Consider the following 18,061-nt stretch of genomic DNA (forward strand, 5'->3'; position numbering starts at 1 on the left):
CTATCTGAAAGGTTACAAACAATACTTTACGGGTGTGAACATTAATAAAGCATAAAATAATAATAATACATTTCGCACCAGGCTACGTAAAGAGTTTTTTAAAAGCTGAAAATACTCGACTTTGAGTAGTAAAAAAAAAAAAGACTGAAGCCTTGAAATCCAGGTATAAAAACAGTAAAAGGGAACCTGACAGCAGGGTTTTCCCTTATTAACTAATTACAGCACCGCATTCACCACATTTAACAGTGGGGTTACATGAAATGAGCATTTAATGATGAGGGAAAGTTGCTTGTATAAACATTTCATCATTTTAATCTTTTGTGTCTACATATTGTAGTTAGTTTGACTAGTCAGAGAGGCGTGTACTTCTGCCGAGCAGCCAAGCCAGCCAATATTACGCCCATAGAGGCGCGTTTATGATACCTGTAGTGCCCCCTATTTCCTCCCAGCATCCTATGTCACAAATCACTGGCGGCCACTGTGATCTTGGGTGTGCACAATGATCTGACTGGCCACTAGTTGTCAGCACAGCACGATACACAGCAGCGCAGCACATTTGCTGTTAGAAGACCTTTTTAGTCTGTGCTGTGATCTTGTCCGTGTCTGCCACTACATGCCAGCTCGGTACTATATTGTGGCACACAGGGAGGCTATCACAACACAGACCGGAACCCAGCTCTTCTCACAGAAGTTGTCCTGCTCTGCTATCCTGCGCTGCTATGTATTGCACTATGCACATAGACAGAAGTTCACTGTATGAGCCACTACATCCTGACTCAGCTTGGTAAGGCCTCTTTCACGCATCCGTGTTTCCAGTATGTGTGGCATCCGTTTTTTTATACAGATGCCACATGTACCAATAATTCCTATGGTTTCACTCACATGTTCATGTATTCACAGAGACCGTGTCTATGCTGCACACACGGAGACATGTTCGTTTTTCTCCAGTCTGACAGCTCACATGGACCTGTACAAGTCTATGGCATCCGTGTAACATCCATGTGACACGTACCGGATGTAACAAATGTTTTTTTGTGTGTAAAAGATGTGAAAAGCTAGTAAAATGATGAATGCTAGATAGATAGCTAGCTTGTAGAGCAATTTAGTAGAATTAGTGACTAATTTTAGAAAACAAATGATGTGGGGTTCCCCACAATTTTCATAACTAGCACAGGTACAGCAGCAGCTGCGGGTTGCAACCCTCATCAGCTGTCCTTTGGCTGGTTTTAAAAATAGCGGGGATCCCACACTGATTTTGTTTTTTAATTATTTGAACAAATAATTTTAAAAAAACTGCATAGGGTCCCACCCATTTTTCAAAACCAGCCAAGGGACAGCAGACAACTGGGGCTGATATTTTTTAGAGTGGTTTATGGTTATTTGGCCCTTCCCAGCTTAATAATAACAGCCAACAATCACCCTAGAGGTGGCACATCTATAAATATGCTCCAAATCTCGCACCGTACTCAGCTCTTCCTTTTGCCCTGGTGCAGTGGCAAACGGGGTAATATATGATGTTGATATCAGCTGTGAATTGCCAGCTGGAATAAAGCCCTGGTATTAGTAATCGGTGGGCGTCTATAAGATACACCCCAATACTAATCCAGTAGTTGAAAACTGAAAAATACATTTTTTTTTTAACAAACACCCTCATTCACCAATTTATTTCAAATTTTTTCCAAAACAAAGACTGACGTTATCCATAGCAATTAAGAAATAACGTTTGGATCACCATGCCAAGTCTGAACCGAGTGCAAAAAAACCCAAAAAACTTCACTATATAAAGAGAAGGGCTGCACACCAGTGACAGTGGACGGGGAATAAATGTAAAGCAGAAACTGCTATGTGAATACTGACATGAAAAATACAATAGCTATATGTAAAAGTGAAAATATAACAATGGTATCTGCATAACTGCTATGAACTTTAAGAATAAAGAGAAATTTAGCAATTGAATTGATTAATACAACAGAGCCCAAACACCTCGTCACTGTATTCTCTTACATTGGGGTCACTAGCTAATGTGTGTCCTCTCTTGCAGTTAAAAAAACTACCATGTATGGGAAGCTGAGACCCAGGCTATACAGTATATCTATAATGTGGACCGGTAATAGGTGTGGGTTCACAAACGAATGACTACAAAACAATTAAGAAATAACGTTTGGAACACCATGCCAAGTCTAAAGCTGGTGCAAAAACCACAAAAAAAAGTCACTATATAAAGAGAAGGGCGGCACAACAGTGACAGTGCAAGGGGAATAAATGTAAAGCAGAAACTGCTATGTGAATACTGACATGAAAAATACAATAGCTATATGTAAAAAAAATAATATATATATATAATTGCCTTATTCTGTCTGTCTGTCTGTCTGTCTGTCTTGCTCCAAAATTGTGTCCTTACGGTGACACAAAGCTGATTGGCCGCTGGGCTCGCCATGGCCCCGCCCCCCCGCACAGATTGGCCGCTCGCCCAGGCTGCGCCCCCACACGGATTGGCCGGCCGCTTGCCCAGGCTCCGCCCCCCCACAGATTGGCCTCTCGCCCCGGCACCCTGCAGGCATTGGCAACTCAGCCACGCCCCGCCCCCCTCACGCAATGCACGCTAGCTCTGGCCCCGCCCCCCCACGCATTCCCCGAACGGACACGGTCACGGAGCCACGACTCCCAGGTGAGTACTGTATCCCCGGGAGCCCACATCAGCGTATGCCGCAAACCCAGCCGACACATACCCTCGCATTGCTGGGGCTGGCCGACGTATGCTGGTGTGGGCTCCCGTGCGAGCGGGGGACGAGATACGCTGGTAACCATGCTAGCATAGTTATCAGCGCATCAAGGTCCTGCAGCGGCGGAACATACACACACGCACGCACATAACAGCACACACATAACAGCACACACACATCAGATCACACTCACTCTCACACACACGTCACACACACATCACACACACCTCACACACACATCACATCGCATCCACATACTCACAACATCCTGGGATATCGCTTGCTTCTCGGCGATGATACTGTGCTGTGAGCTTCCAGGACCTGCCGGAGGATCACATGGCCAGAAGCATGTGGTATCTCCGGATGTTGTGAGTGTGAGCGCGTATGTGCAATATCGTCAATGTGTGTGTGCGTGAGTGTATGCGATCGGGTGTGTGTGAGTGTATGCGATCGGGTGTGTGTGAGTGTATGCGATCGGGTGTGTGTGTGTGAGTGTATGCGATCGGATCTGTGAGTGTCAGCAGAGGAGCACGGCGTGCTGGAGGAGGCTGGGAGGAGAGAGGCTGATCCTGGGGAAGGCTGGGATGGGGAGGCTGAGAGAAGAGAGGCTGATGCTGGGGAAGGCTGAGGCTGGGGTAGGCTGGGAGGAGAGAGGCTGATGCTGGGGTCCGAAAAGGCTGATGCTGGGAGAAGAGAGGCTGATGCTGGGGGAGGCTGAGGCTGGGGTAGGCTGGGAGGAGAGAGGCTGATGCTGAGAAGAGAGAGGCTGATGCTGGGAGGAGAGAGGCTGATGCTGGGGGAGGCTGAGGCTGGGGGAGGCTGAGGCTGGGGTAGGCTGGGAGGAGAGAGGCTGATGCTGGGGACAGAAAAGGCTGATGCTGGGAGGAGAGAGGCTGATGCTGGGAGGAGAGAGGCTGATGCTGGGGGAGGCTGAGGCTGGGGTAGGCTGGGAGGAGAGAGGCTGATGCTGGGAGGAGAGAGGCTGATGCTGGGAGGAGAGAGGCTGATGCTAGGGACAGAAAAGGCTGATGCTGGGAGGAGAGAGGCTGATGCTGGGGACAGAAAAGGCTGATGCTGGGAGGAGAGAGGCTGATGCTGGGATGAGACAGGCTGATGCTGGGGACAGAGAGGCTGTTGCTGGGAGGAGAGAGGCTGATGCTGCGGGTAGAGAGGCTGATGCTGGGAGGAGAGAGGCTGATGCTGCGGGCAGAGAGGCTGATGCTGCGGGTAGAGAGGCTGATGCTGGTGCAGCATGGGGGATGGAGCACGATGGGGGGTGCACAGCATGGGGGATGGAGCACGTTTGGGAGTGCGCAGCATGGCGGATGGAGTACGTTTGGGAGTGCGCAGCATGCCGGATGGAGCACGTTTGGGAGTGCGCAGCATGCCGGATGGAGCACGTTTGGGAGTGCGCAGCATGGCGGATGGAGCACGTTTGGGAGTGCGCAGCATGGCGGATGGAGCATGTTTGGGAGTGTGCAGCATGGCGGATGGAGCACGTTTGGGAGTGCGCAGCATGGCGGATGGACCACGTTTGGGAGTGCGCAGCATGGCGGATGGAGCACGTTTGGGAGTGCGCAGCATGGCGGATGGAGCAAGTTTGGGAGTGCGCAGCATGGGAGATGGAGAACGATGGGGGGTGCGCAGCATAGGGGATGAAGCACGATGGGGAGTGCGCTGCATGGGGGATGGAGCACGATGGGGAGTGCGCTGCATGGGGGGATGGAGCACGATGGGAAGTGCACACCTCCCCCCAACACACACACACACACACGCGCGCACTGCACAACACACCACACACACACACTGGGAACCACAAACAAGTGCCCTACACAGACACCAACACACACAGACAACACTGCACACACACAACACCCAACACACAAACACCGCGGCACACACAAATATACGCACATACCGCACAACACACACATTGCACAAAACATACCTCCCCCCAAAACACACCACACACACACAAACCGCGCAACACACACACACACAACGCTACAGACACACAGCGCTCCACAAACAACGCAACACACATACAACACCGCTCTCACCCCCCGTCACACCCAGACAACACCCAGAACATGTACAGCGCCCTACACAAACACTTGGTAACTACACACAACAACATCTATATATATATATATATATATATATATATATATATGTAACAAAAATCATACATGAACTACACAATACGTAAATTCTAGAATACCCGATGCGTAGAATTGGGCCACCTTCTAGTTTTATATTTATAGCTAAATTTCCCTTTATTCTTAAAGTTCATAAGCAGTTATGCAGATACCATTGTCATATTTCCATTTTTACATATACAGTGCCTACAAGTAGTATTCAACCCCCTGCAGATTTAGCAGGTTTGATAAGATGCAAATAAGTTAGAGCCTGCAAACTTCAAACAAGAGCAGGATTTATTAACAGATGCATAAATCTTACAAACCAACAAGTTATGTTGCTCAGTTAAATTTTAATACATTTTCAACATAAAAGTGTGGGTCAATTATTATTCAACCCCTAGGTTTAATATTTTGTGGAATAACCCTTGTTTGCAATTACAGCTAATAATCGTCTTTTATAAGACCTGATCAGGCCGAAACAGGTCTCTGGAGTTATCTTAGCCCACTCCTCCATGCAGATCTTCTCCAAGTTATCTAGGTTCTTTGGGTGTCTCATGTGGACTTTAATCTTGAGCTCCTTCCACAAGTTTTCAATTGGGTTAAGGTCAGGAGACTGACTAGGCCACTGCAACACCTTGATTTTTTCCCTCTTGAACCAGGCCTTGGATTTCTTGGCTGTGTGCTTTGGGTCGTTGTCTTGTTGGAAGATGAAATGACGACCCATCTTAAGATCCTTGATGGAGGAGCGGAGGTTCTTGGCCAAAATCTCCAGGTAGGCTGTGCTATCCATCTTCTCATGGATGCGGACCAGATGGCCAGGCCCCTTGGCTGAGAAACAGCCCCACAGCATGATGCTGCCACCACCATGCTTGACTGTAGGGATGGTATTCTTGGGGTCGTATGCAGTGCCATCCAGTCTCCAAACGTCACATGTGTGGTTGGCAACAAAGATCTCGATCTTGGTCTCATCAGACCAGAGAACCTTGAACCAGTCTGTCTCAGAGTCCTCCAAGTGATCATGAGCAAACTGTAGATGAGCCTTGACATGACGCTTTGAAAGTAAAGGTACCTTACGGGCTCGTCTGGAACGGAGACCATTGCGGTGGAGTACGTTACTTATGGTATTGACTGAAACCAATGTCCCCACTGCCATGAGATCTTCCCGGAGATCCTTCCTTGTTGTCCTTGGGTTAGCCTTGACTCTTCGGACAAGCCTGGCCTCGGCACGGGTGGAAACTTTCAAAGGCTGTCCAGGCCGTGGAAGGCTAACATTAGTTCCATAAGCCTTCCACTTCCGGATGATGCTCCCAACAGTGGAGACAGGTAGGCCCAACTCCTTGGAAAGGGTTTTGTACCCCTTGCCAGCCTTGTGACCCTCCACGATCTTGTCTCTGATGGCCTTGGAATGCTCCTTTGTCTTTCCCATGTTGACCAAGTATGAGTGCTGTTCACAAGTTTGGGGAGGGTCTTAATTAGTCAGAAAAGGCTGGAAAAAGAGATAATTAATCCAAACATGTGAAGCTCATTGTTCTTTGTGCCTGAAATACTTCTTAATACTTTAGGGGAACCAAACAGAATTCTTGTGGTTTGAGGGGTTGAATAATAAATGACCCTCTGAATAAACTTTTCACAATTTAAAAAAAAAAAAATAAAAAAAGAAATAACATTCTTTTTTGCTGCAGTGCATTTCACACTTCCAGGCTGATCTACAGTCCAAATGTCACAATGCCAAGTTAATTCCGAATGTGTAAACCTGCTAAATCTGCAGGGGGTTGAATACTACTTGTAGGCACTGTAGCTATTGTATTTTTCATGCCAGTATTCATACAGCAGTTTCTGCTTTCAGTTTCTGCTTTACATTTATTCCCCTTGCACTGTCGCTGGTATGCAGCCCTTCTCTTTATATAGTTATCCATAGCGACTTCCCGAAAAGCAAACCTGAAAGACATAAAAAGAGAAAATTAATAAAGAAATAAAGAAAAGAGACACCCTATTTCACCAATTCATTTCCTTGGCAAATCCCTAATCTGGCGTAATCCACTAAGGGGGTCCCATGACGATCCCATACTCACTGTCCCAGTCAATGAAGAACAGAATGTTTCCCATTGGCTGGGAGAGCACTACCTGCAGCCTAACACACTGCTGGGAAAAGCACTGCAGTGACTTGAGATGACCTCATGAGGTTAGCACAGGTCTCCGTAGGGGCTCACACAGCAGTGATGAGCAGTGACATCACGAGGTTAGCTCAGTTCATTACCTGATGCAATGAACTTAGCTGAACTCATGACGTCAGTGCTTGTCACTGAGTTCCATGCGAGCGGCCGTTCTCACAGCAAGTATTGCGAGAGTCTGTGACATCACCACACACCAGGCTCTCGCAATACTTGGCATGAGAACGGCTGTGGTTATGGAACTCCGTGATGGGCGATGACTTCATGAGTTCAGGCAATGAACTGAGCTAACCTCATGACGTCACTGCTCGTAGAAAATGCCCGTCGAGACTACAGTACAGACAAAGTCCAACATTGCGTCAATGTTTCCTCTCAAACATGCAAAAACTGGCAGCTCCAACTTCCATTGACTCTATCTCAGGTAAGTGTAAAAAGCTGGGGAAATGTAAAAAGTACTCTGCTGCTCCCCCTGCCTCTCATGAATTCTGCAATCCATCTGTATGGCCTGTTTCATGGCCTCTTCTAAAGAACAAGGAGGAACATGAAAAGCCAGTGCATCCTTGATAGCTTTGGTAAGGCCCTCTACAGAATTGGCTCCTGAGAGCCTCATCATTCCACTAAACTTAAAATTAAATTTCTATGGACCATTGCCGAAACTCAGTACTATAGTGCTTAGTGGGTCTCCTGTGTCAGGTTCTAGATCTTTGCCTCAGCGATCTGGATCCTCTTTGGTTTGTCATAAATGAAACCTAAGGCGTCAACAGAAAACCATTCTGGGGTTTGAGGAGACAATAAAAAAGCCCATGTCTATAGACCAATGCAGGTTCAGGAGACACCAGGATCTATAGGATCTAGTCCAGGGCTGTGATGCCCCCGGATGGACTTTTTACATCAGTTAAGAGATGTGGTCCTCAGACCATCCGGGGGCATCACAGCCCTGGACTAGATCCTAATCAGAGGACAATAAAACTTTCACACTGAACTGCAGCAATATTTATGGCCACAACAGTTTGCCCCCCTGCCATAGTGATAGTTCTGCTTCACATAACTTGTTTTATTTACTGCCCCATTCTATGTCCTGTTGTGTATAAATATGTGACTCTTCAGATTTTGTGTTATACCATGCCTGATGAAGAGACCTGAGTAGTCTTGAAAGCTTGCTATTATTACCATGTTTTCAGTTAGTCAATAAAAGGTATCAACCACTGATGACTTCAGTTCTTTTAAACATTTTTTTATCTCTGCTGGCTTACACGGTACAAAGATATATTTTACCTGTATGGAATTTGAGGAATTTTCTTTTGCATTTTTAAAAGATATATATTTACAAAAATACACAAGAAATTAAAAAAAAACAAAACAGTTCATTCACTTGTGACAACAAGAAGCACACCGTCTGAGACTAATTTTATTTTTTTTTTATTATGCTTTCTTACGTCTCCATTTTTGTGCTTTATGAATGCAGAATAAAAAATGTGTTATTGTAATTCAATTGCTGTACGACAGATGCCAGCTACACCATGTTGCCAGGGTCACACAACTGTATTTTCTCTCATCCAAGACAATCGATCCAATTATGCTAATCACACTCTGATCAGAGTTTGCTTAAGGTCCAGTCACACTAAACAACTTACCGGCGATCCCAACAACGATAGGGATCGCTGGTAAGTTGCTAGGAGGTTGCTGGTGAGATTTCACACTGCGACGCTCCAGCGATCCCACCAGCAACCTGGCCTGGCAGGGATCGCTGGAGCGTGGCTACACAAGTTGCTGGTGAGCTCACCAGCAACCAGTGAGCAGCCCCCAGCGCCGCGTGGAAGATGCTGCGCTTGGTAACTAAGGTAAATATCGGGTAACCAACCCGATATTTACCTTGGTTACCAGCGCACGCAGCTACACGTGCACAGAGCAGGGAGCAGCGCACACTGAGCGCTGGCTCCTTGCTCTCCTAGTTACAGCACACATCGGGTTAATTAACCCGATGTGTCCTGCAGCTACATGTGCACAGAGCAGGAGCCGGCACTGACAGTGAGAGCGGCGGAGGCTGGTAACAAAGGTAAATATCGGGTAACCAAGGACAGGGCTTCTTGGTTACCCGATGTTTACTGTGGTTACCAGCCTCCGCAGAAGCCGGCTCCTGCTGCCTGCACATTTAGTTGTTGCTGTCTCGCTGTCACACACAGCGATCTGGGCTTCACAGCGGGACAGCAACAACTAAAAAATGGCCCAGGACATTCAGCAACAACCAACGACCTCACAGCAGGGGCCAGGTTGTTCCTGGATGTCACACACAGCAACATCGCTAGCAACATCACAAAAGTTGTTCGTTAGCAGCGATGTTGCTAGCGATGTTGCTTAGTGTGACGGGGCCTTTAGAGAGTGATCCAATTTTCTCGCATGTGAAGAAGATAAAAAAAAATTGTCTACATCTTCTCTATTCTGTCAGTTTGAGAAAATTGGACTGCACTCTGACGTCATCCAAGTGGGGTCCGATTTTTTCATAGACGTATTGACTTGCATGGTTGAGAGTGATCCAATTCACAGATGCAAAGTGTGCATAGTGTGATTTTTTTTCCTTAGTCTTGTCTGAGGAAAAAAAATCAGATATGCCCGGCCCCATAGAATAACATTGGTCCCAGTGCGATCCAATGTTTTGAATCATCACACTCTGGTCGAAAATATGGTCGCGTGACCCTAGAGTAGCACTGATCAATCACACAGAAACTGTGACTGCTGCTGCTAACAAGTCTCATATCTTTCTTTCCCCTATCAATTGGATCTCTGCGTTACTCGCAGACTACTACATTCATCATTCATTTTCACAGCTGCAGTGTACAACACATTACTGTCTGGAGTATTTGTTCAATGATTTTACGGTATTCTCTTTCTGTCTCTATTACTAATCTGTGAGCCCTAACTAACTCTCACTACTTTAAAATAACCTGAAAATAGCAGGTACATACCTTTCCTAGAGTCAATGGGAGGAGATTAATTTTGGCACTTACTCAAATATCCACTGACTAGTTACAGTCAACACACCAGACACATGGATGAACGTGGTGCTATACTTGAGAAAGTCAATGGCTACCAAGCAAAAAAAAAAAAAGCCAATAAAAGAAAAAAGTCTCCCATCTTGAGCACCTTCTTGGTAAAATATCTCTCATTTTGGGCTATTTCATAGTATAATGTCTCCTATCCTGGGCCCCTTTATGGTAAAATTTCCTCCATCCTGTGTCGCTTCATGGTATAATGTCTCCCATCCTGGTCCCCATCCTACAATAATGTCTCAAAACATGCGCTTCTTTTTGGCAAAATTTCCCACATCCAGGGACTTATAATATAATTTAACTCATCCTGTGCTCCTTTTTGGTGAAATGTCCCCCATCCTGGGCCCCTTCATGATAGTGTATCCAATATCCTGGGTACCTTCATGGTAAAATGTTCCCCATCCTGGGTCTCTTTATGGTAAAATTTCTCCCATCCTTGGCCCCTTCATGGTATAATGACCCTATCCTACAATAATGTCTGAAATCTTAGGTTCCTTTTTGGTAATATATCCTCCTTCTTGGCACCTATGTGATAAAATGTTCCCCATTTGGGGTCCCTTCATGGTAAAATTTCCCCCCACCCTGGGCTCCTTCATGACAAATTTTTCCCCAACCTGGGACAATTCATATTATAATGCTCCGCATCCTGGGCCCCATCCTACAATAATGTCCCCCATTCTGAGTCACTTTATGGTGAAATGTTACCCATCCTGGGTCACTTCATGGTAAAATGTTCCCTCCCGTGGGCCCCTTCATGGTATAATTTACATTATCCTGGGACACATCCTATAATAATTTCACCCCCTCCTATACTCCTTTTTGGTAAAATGTCCCCCATACTGGGCTCCTAATGGGCCCCTACTTGATGAAATGTCCCCCATACTCTGCTCCTTCTTGGTAAAATATCTAAAATGTCCCCCAATTTGTGCTTCTTCTGGGTAAAAAGTCTTCCATCAGGGAAAACTTCATTGTATACTGTCCCCCATCTTGAACCCCTTAATGGTAACATGCCCTCCATCCTGACTCCTTGGTAAAATGTCCCCCATCCTGGTGAAATATATAAAATGTCCCCCAACCTCTGCTTCATCTTAGTAAAAAGTCCCACATCCTTGACTCATTCATGTATAATGTCCCCCATCCTAAAACAATGTCCCTCATCCTGGACAACTTCAAAGTAAAATGTCCCCATTCTGGGCTCCTTAATTATAAAATGTCCCCATCCTATGACCATTTATGGTAAAATTCCCCCTCCCCATCCTATGCATCTTCTTAGTATAATGTCTCCCTTCATGGTAAAATGTCCCGATTCTGGGCTCCTTCATGGTAAAATGTGGCCCATCCTATAATAATGACGCTCGTAGTCCACTTCATGGTAAATGTACCCCAACCGGGGCTCCTTTATGGTAAAATGTCAGCCATGTCAGCTATGTCAGCTCTTGTCTGCCAGTTTCCGGCACCAGTCCTGTCTGTAACCAGCTCTGAGTCTGCTATGTCTAATCTGTCTGTGTCCCTGGACCTGTCCTGTCTGTGCCTGTCTGTACCCTGGCACCAGCCTGTATCCTGCACCTGTGTCCGTACCCACTTGCACATGTCGTCTTGTCTGCCTCAGCCATGCTGGCTGTACCCGTTCCGATTATCTGTGCCTAATGTCCTATACACTGATGTCTGATGTCCTGTGCCTGGTGATTCGTGCCTAATGATCTGTGTCCGATGTCCATCCGGCCTCCTGATGTTCCATACCTGATTTCCGATCCTGATGTCTGAAGTTCTGAACCTGTTCTCTGATGACCGGAGTCCCTCCTGATGTCCTGTGATGGATAACCTTTGCTTGATGACCTCAGCCTGATGTCCTGTACCTGCCTGTACCTGTGCACCTGGTTCCCATCCAGTTTGTGTTTCTGGTTCATTCCTGTTTGTCCTGCCAATGCCCATGAAGTCAGTTACCTGACCCTGGTCCTGCTGTCACCAAGCTCTACTCAGCTGCCACAGTCCCGGGCTCTTCTTTTTGAGCAGCATCTGGCGTCTCCTCGGTAGACACTTAGTCAAGCCCCTCCCACCTCAGGTTCACTGCCGCCTGCCACCTCATCACCGGCGAGTGTTACGCCATCCAGGGCCCCTTCTTGGTATAATGTCCCCATCCTTGGTCACTTCATGGTAAAATGTGCCCCATCCTGGAGCTCCTTCTTAGTAAAATCTCTCCCATCCAGGGCTCATTTTTGGTCAAATGTCTACCAACTTCAGCTCCACCATTGTAAAATGTCCCCATCCTGTGTCTTTTCATGATACCGTATGTCCCTCATCCTGGACTCCATCCTGTAATAATGTCCCCATCCTGTAGTCTTTTTTGGTAAAATGTCACCATCCTGAGCCCCTTAATGGTAAAATGTGCCGTATCCTCGGCCCCTTCTAGTAATACTCTTTCCTGGTCTTTTTCTTCCACTCCCACGCCAAGCGGCATCCTCTTCAATAGCTTTCATGGTAGCTGGCATCTGACTTCAGCATGCCCGCTAAAGCTCATGACACCATTGCCATATGCCAGGCACGACCTCTGATTGGCCGGTGGCTAGTATTGCAGGTAGCAGAAAGGTCTCTGTCCTGCATACGTCTAGCTGCATCAGCAACATGTCTGACCCTGTGAAGGAGTATCTTCACTGTAAACCATGACAATAAAATACCCACCTTCTTGAGAATGTTCTTGTCTTGGCTGTGGACGGGTCTTTCTTTACCAAGGAAATGGATTATCCACTTTAGTTGTCTTCCATGATATTCCCAGCGCATTTCTTTGTTACTTTTTTTTTAGAAATGTACCAAATTGTAACTTTTTACACTGCTAAATTTTCTGCTCCCTCTATAAGTTTGCTTAGTTCTTTAGCCTAATGATTGCCTCTTGCTATTGCATTCTATGGACACAAATTAAGAGTTTCCAGCTACACAATGCAAATTCAACTCCTGACTTCTTATCTCAATAATTTGTTATTAAGTAATGAGGAAACAAGCCACCCTGAACCATAAAACAGATTATCTGACAATTGTGTAATTGTTTTTAAGCCAGTGAAAATAAAAGGCCAATGTAAAAATAGCTGTAATTACCAAATAGTTGATGCAATCTTTTTAGAGTTTTTTCAGCCTAATGATCGCCTCCTCCCCTGCATTGACACTTCACTGGGCACATAATAAGTGTATCCAGCTACTAAATACAAATTTTACGCCTTAGTTTGTCATAAAAGAATAAGGTAACAGGCCAGACTTAGCTGCCAAGTGGTTAATTACTGTTGAGTTACAGTAAAGGGCCAATATAAAAACAACAGTAATTACTAAATCATTAATAGAATTTATTTTAAATCCCTTAAAATTGAAAGTCTTTACTTCAATCACAGCTTGTATGTTGTGTCAAATACAGTATATACAAGATCATCTCAATAAATTAGAATATCATCAAAAAGTTATTTCAATAATTCAAAACAAAAAGGGAAACACATATATATTATAATCATTACACACAGAGTGATCTATTTCAAGTGTTTATTTCTGTAAATGTTGATGATTATGACAATGAAAACTCAACAGTCATTATCTCAGAAAATTAGAATAATTACCATAAAACACCTGCAAAGGCTTCCTAAGTGTTTAAAATAGTCCCTTAAGCCTAGGTCACACGTAGCGACGCAGCAGTGATCACGATGACGATCTGACCTTATCAGGATCGCTGCTGCGTCGTTACATAGTCGCTGGTGAGCTGTCAAACAGGCAGATCTCACCAGTGACCAGCCCCCAGCCAGCAGCGACACGTGGAAGCGATGCTGCACTTGGTAACTAAGGTAAATATCGGGTAACCAAGCAAAGTGCTTCGCTTGGTTACCCGATATTTACCTTGGTTACCAGCGCTCACCGCTTAGCGCTGGCTCCCTGCACTCGTAGCCAGAGTACACATCGGGTTAATAAGCAAACCACTTTGCTTAGAGTTACCCGATGTGTACCTTGGCTACGTGTGCAGGGAACAGGCAGCCGGCTTCAAGAAGCTGGGGACGCTGGTAACGAAGGTAAATATCGGGTAACCAAACCTTTGCTTGGTTACTCGATATTTACCTAGGTTACCAGCGTCCGCAGAAGCCGGCTGCCTACTCCCTGCACATTTAGTTTGTTGCTCTCTCGCTGTCACACACAGCGATGTGTGCTTCACAGCGGGAGAGCAATGACCAAAAAATGGTCCAGGACCTCACAGCAGAGGCCAGGTTGTTGCTGGATGTTACACACAGCGACATCGCTAGCAAGGTCGCTGCTACATCACAGAAAATGGTGACTTAGCAGCGACGTCGCTGTCGTTGTGTGTGACATGACCATTAGTCTGGTTCAGTAGGCTACACAATCATGGGGAAGACTGCTGACTTGACAGATGTCCAGAAGGCAGTTACTAACACACTCCACAAGGAGGATAAGCCACAAAAGGTCATTGTGGTCATAATCATCAACATTAAGAGAAATAAACACTTGAAATAGATCACTTTGTGTGTAATGACCATATAATATATGCATTTCCCTTTTTGTATTGAATTACTGAAATTAACTTTTTGATGATATTGTAATTTATTGAGATGCACTTGTAATGTAAAACCTACAGCCATAACTAACTACATTGCAGTGACATTTATTGTGGCTACAATCAGCCACAGTCGGTCATCCCATGGCAATGACATCCACAGTGCCCCATAAAAAGGACAGCAACAGCCACGTCCATTGCAGAAATGTGTTACAGAGGTTGAGTCATCACCTTTTTTTTGGACAGTTTTCTGGCTTTAGAAAGTCAAGCATATTTGTGTCCTTTAAATTGGTCTTTGTAGTTTCATTTTTTTTAAAATGGGTAATGCGTAACGTAAGGAGGAAGGGTTAGCAATGTTCTAGCAGATTCTTTATAATTTATGCTAAAAAGTAGTGTCAATTATAGAAGAATTTTTTTTGTGGTGCATCGCAATTTATATGTTGCTATGTACAACCCAAAGATGCACCAAATTTTTAACATCTTAATGGAATGTGTCAATTTTGAAGATCCCCCCATGAGATTGAAAGAGGGAGGGTGGTCTGTCTGTTATCAGCACCTCGTGATTTGATTGTGAGGGTCAATGCTCTACTATAGTCCCAAGTGTCTCATAGGTGTATGCCCAATAGGATGAGAGAGACGCAAGTCCTAATACAGTCTGTTAGTCTTTTATATATATATATATATATATATATATATATATATATATATATATATGTATATATATAATCCAAATCATTATGTAAAGAGTAAAATGGGAAAAAGGTGTCCAAAGGGGGACGGGGGGAAGAAGCACCTACAAAACATATTATAAAAACTATTTTTTTCATTAAAGATTGTTTTTTTTGTTTTTTTTGTTTTTTTTTAAATAGTGAATAACAAAATGAAAATGAAAACTTCATGTATAGTACGACCACAATCACACATACCTGTAGGAAAAAAAACATGATTTAAGCCAGATTGCATTAAATGTGAAAAACTATCTGAATTGTAATTTTTCCAACTATATGCACCAAAACAATGTAATAAAAAACAATAAATGTAGTGTTAAAAACGTATACAGATCATGCAGCAAAAAATAAGCCCTTATGTAGCTATACTGATAGGAACGTAAAACAAAAAATAAATATGTTAGTTAGTGGCGTTCTATGTGTAAAATTTGGACTATGAAACATAATTTCCTTCAGAAAAAACTACTAAAACATAAAAAATATATAAAGTTTTTAAAAAACTGTTGATGCTGAAGGCCCAAAATAGGCCAGCAAGAGGCATGTCTTGATAAATCGGCCCCATAATTCCAACCACTGACAGACACAGTCAGTGAGCACAAAGCATTGTCAATCACATAACCCATAAAAATGGCACCATTAATAGAAACAGCTGCAATGCCCCATAGAAAGAGCCGCGATGCCCCTCATAAATGACTGTCTGAGTACCCCCATAACTAAAAGCCATAAAGCCCAATAGCAGTGACAACCTCAATGTCTAATAATGCCACCTGATACATTGTCACTTGTCAGTTCTCACCTTGCCCTGCAGGGCTGGCCATTGATCGTTTGCCTGACAATTCAGGACCAGGAAGACCTCTCTGAGGGCCCTCTAGTGGCTCACATGCATCTTCCAGGTATTGTAGTGTAAGACGATAAAACAAAGATTCTGTCATATGTTGTCAGCATCAGAAAGATTATTGTTAATTATTATTTTTATTTATTTTTAGTTTTTTTTTTACTAGCACACCTTTCCTTACCAGAGGTTCACAGAAAGGCCTGTGCCCTGATTATATCACGCCCTACCCACCATGACATTGAGGGCTGTGAGCAGCAATTTCAAATAACTTCTCTAACAATGGGAAACTTCTTTTTAACAAAGAAAAAAAAACAACAGAAGTAAAGAGTTTAACATAATACCTTTAAGTTTTATTAAAGAGAATATGTTACCAGGACTTTTCTACCCTACCCGAGAGAAGCATGATGCAGTGGCCGAGGCCCTGATTCCAGTTTGATAAAATCTCTGTGTGTTTGTGCCTGTTTGTTTGTGTTTGTGCGGACTGCAAGAGCGCGGTGGAACTACGGAACCGGAAGTGTGTGCGGTGAGTATTTGCTCGTACAGGAAAGCTTGCTCGTAAACTGAGTTGCAAATTTACAGCAAGCTTTGCTCGTTAAGCGAAATACTCGCACACCAAGTTACTCATTAACCAAGGTTCCACTGTATGTCTAAAATATAGTAAATACTAAAAGCAAACAAATTAGAACTCATCTATAATATCTCAAGCTCATAAGACCATAAAATCATATAAAGAGATATATCCCGCCAGCCAAAAAGCTGGGTGATGCACCCTCAGAAATGTCATTCTGGGAGAGCCCTTCACAAGGTGACAAACATCGAGGAGGTGGTAGGTGACACTACAATGAACAAAAATATTAATGCTACACCACTTTTGCTTTTGCTCCCATTTTTCATGAGCTGAACTCAAAGATCTAGGACTCTTTCTATGTCCACTCTAAAATGTGCAGTTTTTCACACAGCACAATGCCAGAGATGTTTCAAGTTTTGAGGGAGCGTGCAATTAGCGTGCTGATTTTTTCGAAAGACAGAGTGGTCCACAGAAAATCACTGAGACTTGTCTGATATAGATCTCAGTGTGAAATCAAGCTTGACAATACAAGTTTAGGGATCCATGAAAAAATCGGACAGCAATCAGATGCCAAAGGTTAATGAGAGATGACAGCGTCCAAAGGGGTGAATTATCCATCCTTTATTCTGCCATAGTGCAATTTTAAACCTAAACAGGTCTTTTTCAAGCGTAGAGGTAGAGCCAATCAGAATGGGGCAACACGCCCACCAAGCATAAATGTTCCATTTAACCCCTTTACGACCGAGGACGTACCGGTACATCCTAAATCATGAGGGGGTTATCAATGCCGGCTGCTGTGTTGAGCCGGCGGTGATCCCTGCATATGTCTGCTGATTTGAACAGCAGACCTGTGTGCCCTGCAGGCACAGGTGGATCTGCAATCCACCCGCGCCTTTTTAACCTCGTAGATTGCGCTGTCCAAATGTGACAGTGCAATTTAAATGGTCACAGCGGGGAAATTGTCTCTCCCCACCTCTATTGGAGGCCCTGTGACGTGATGATGGGGAGCCGATAGTTTCCATGGTAGCAGCTGGTCATTTGATGACTCATGTCACTATCATGACGTAGTTCCTGTTACAGCCGGCAGAGCAGCAGCTGTAACAGGAGAGAAGCATTTCTGCTGATCAGAGCTCTGCAGCTTGTAAGATGGTACTTTTAGCAATACCATTTTTTTACATTCATATTTTTTATTGCTTTTTATTCCCCATTTCGTTTGGCGGTTTTATGAAAAAGCATAGATTTTGCCAGGTTTTTTACTTAAATTTTTATGAATAAAAAATATGAATGTGTTAAATACAACGTGTGCAGAAT

The sequence above is a fragment of the Anomaloglossus baeobatrachus genome, chromosome 1, assembly GCF_048569485.1.
Source record: "Anomaloglossus baeobatrachus isolate aAnoBae1 chromosome 1, aAnoBae1.hap1, whole genome shotgun sequence".
NCBI lineage: Eukaryota > Metazoa > Chordata > Amphibia > Anura > Aromobatidae > Anomaloglossus > Anomaloglossus baeobatrachus.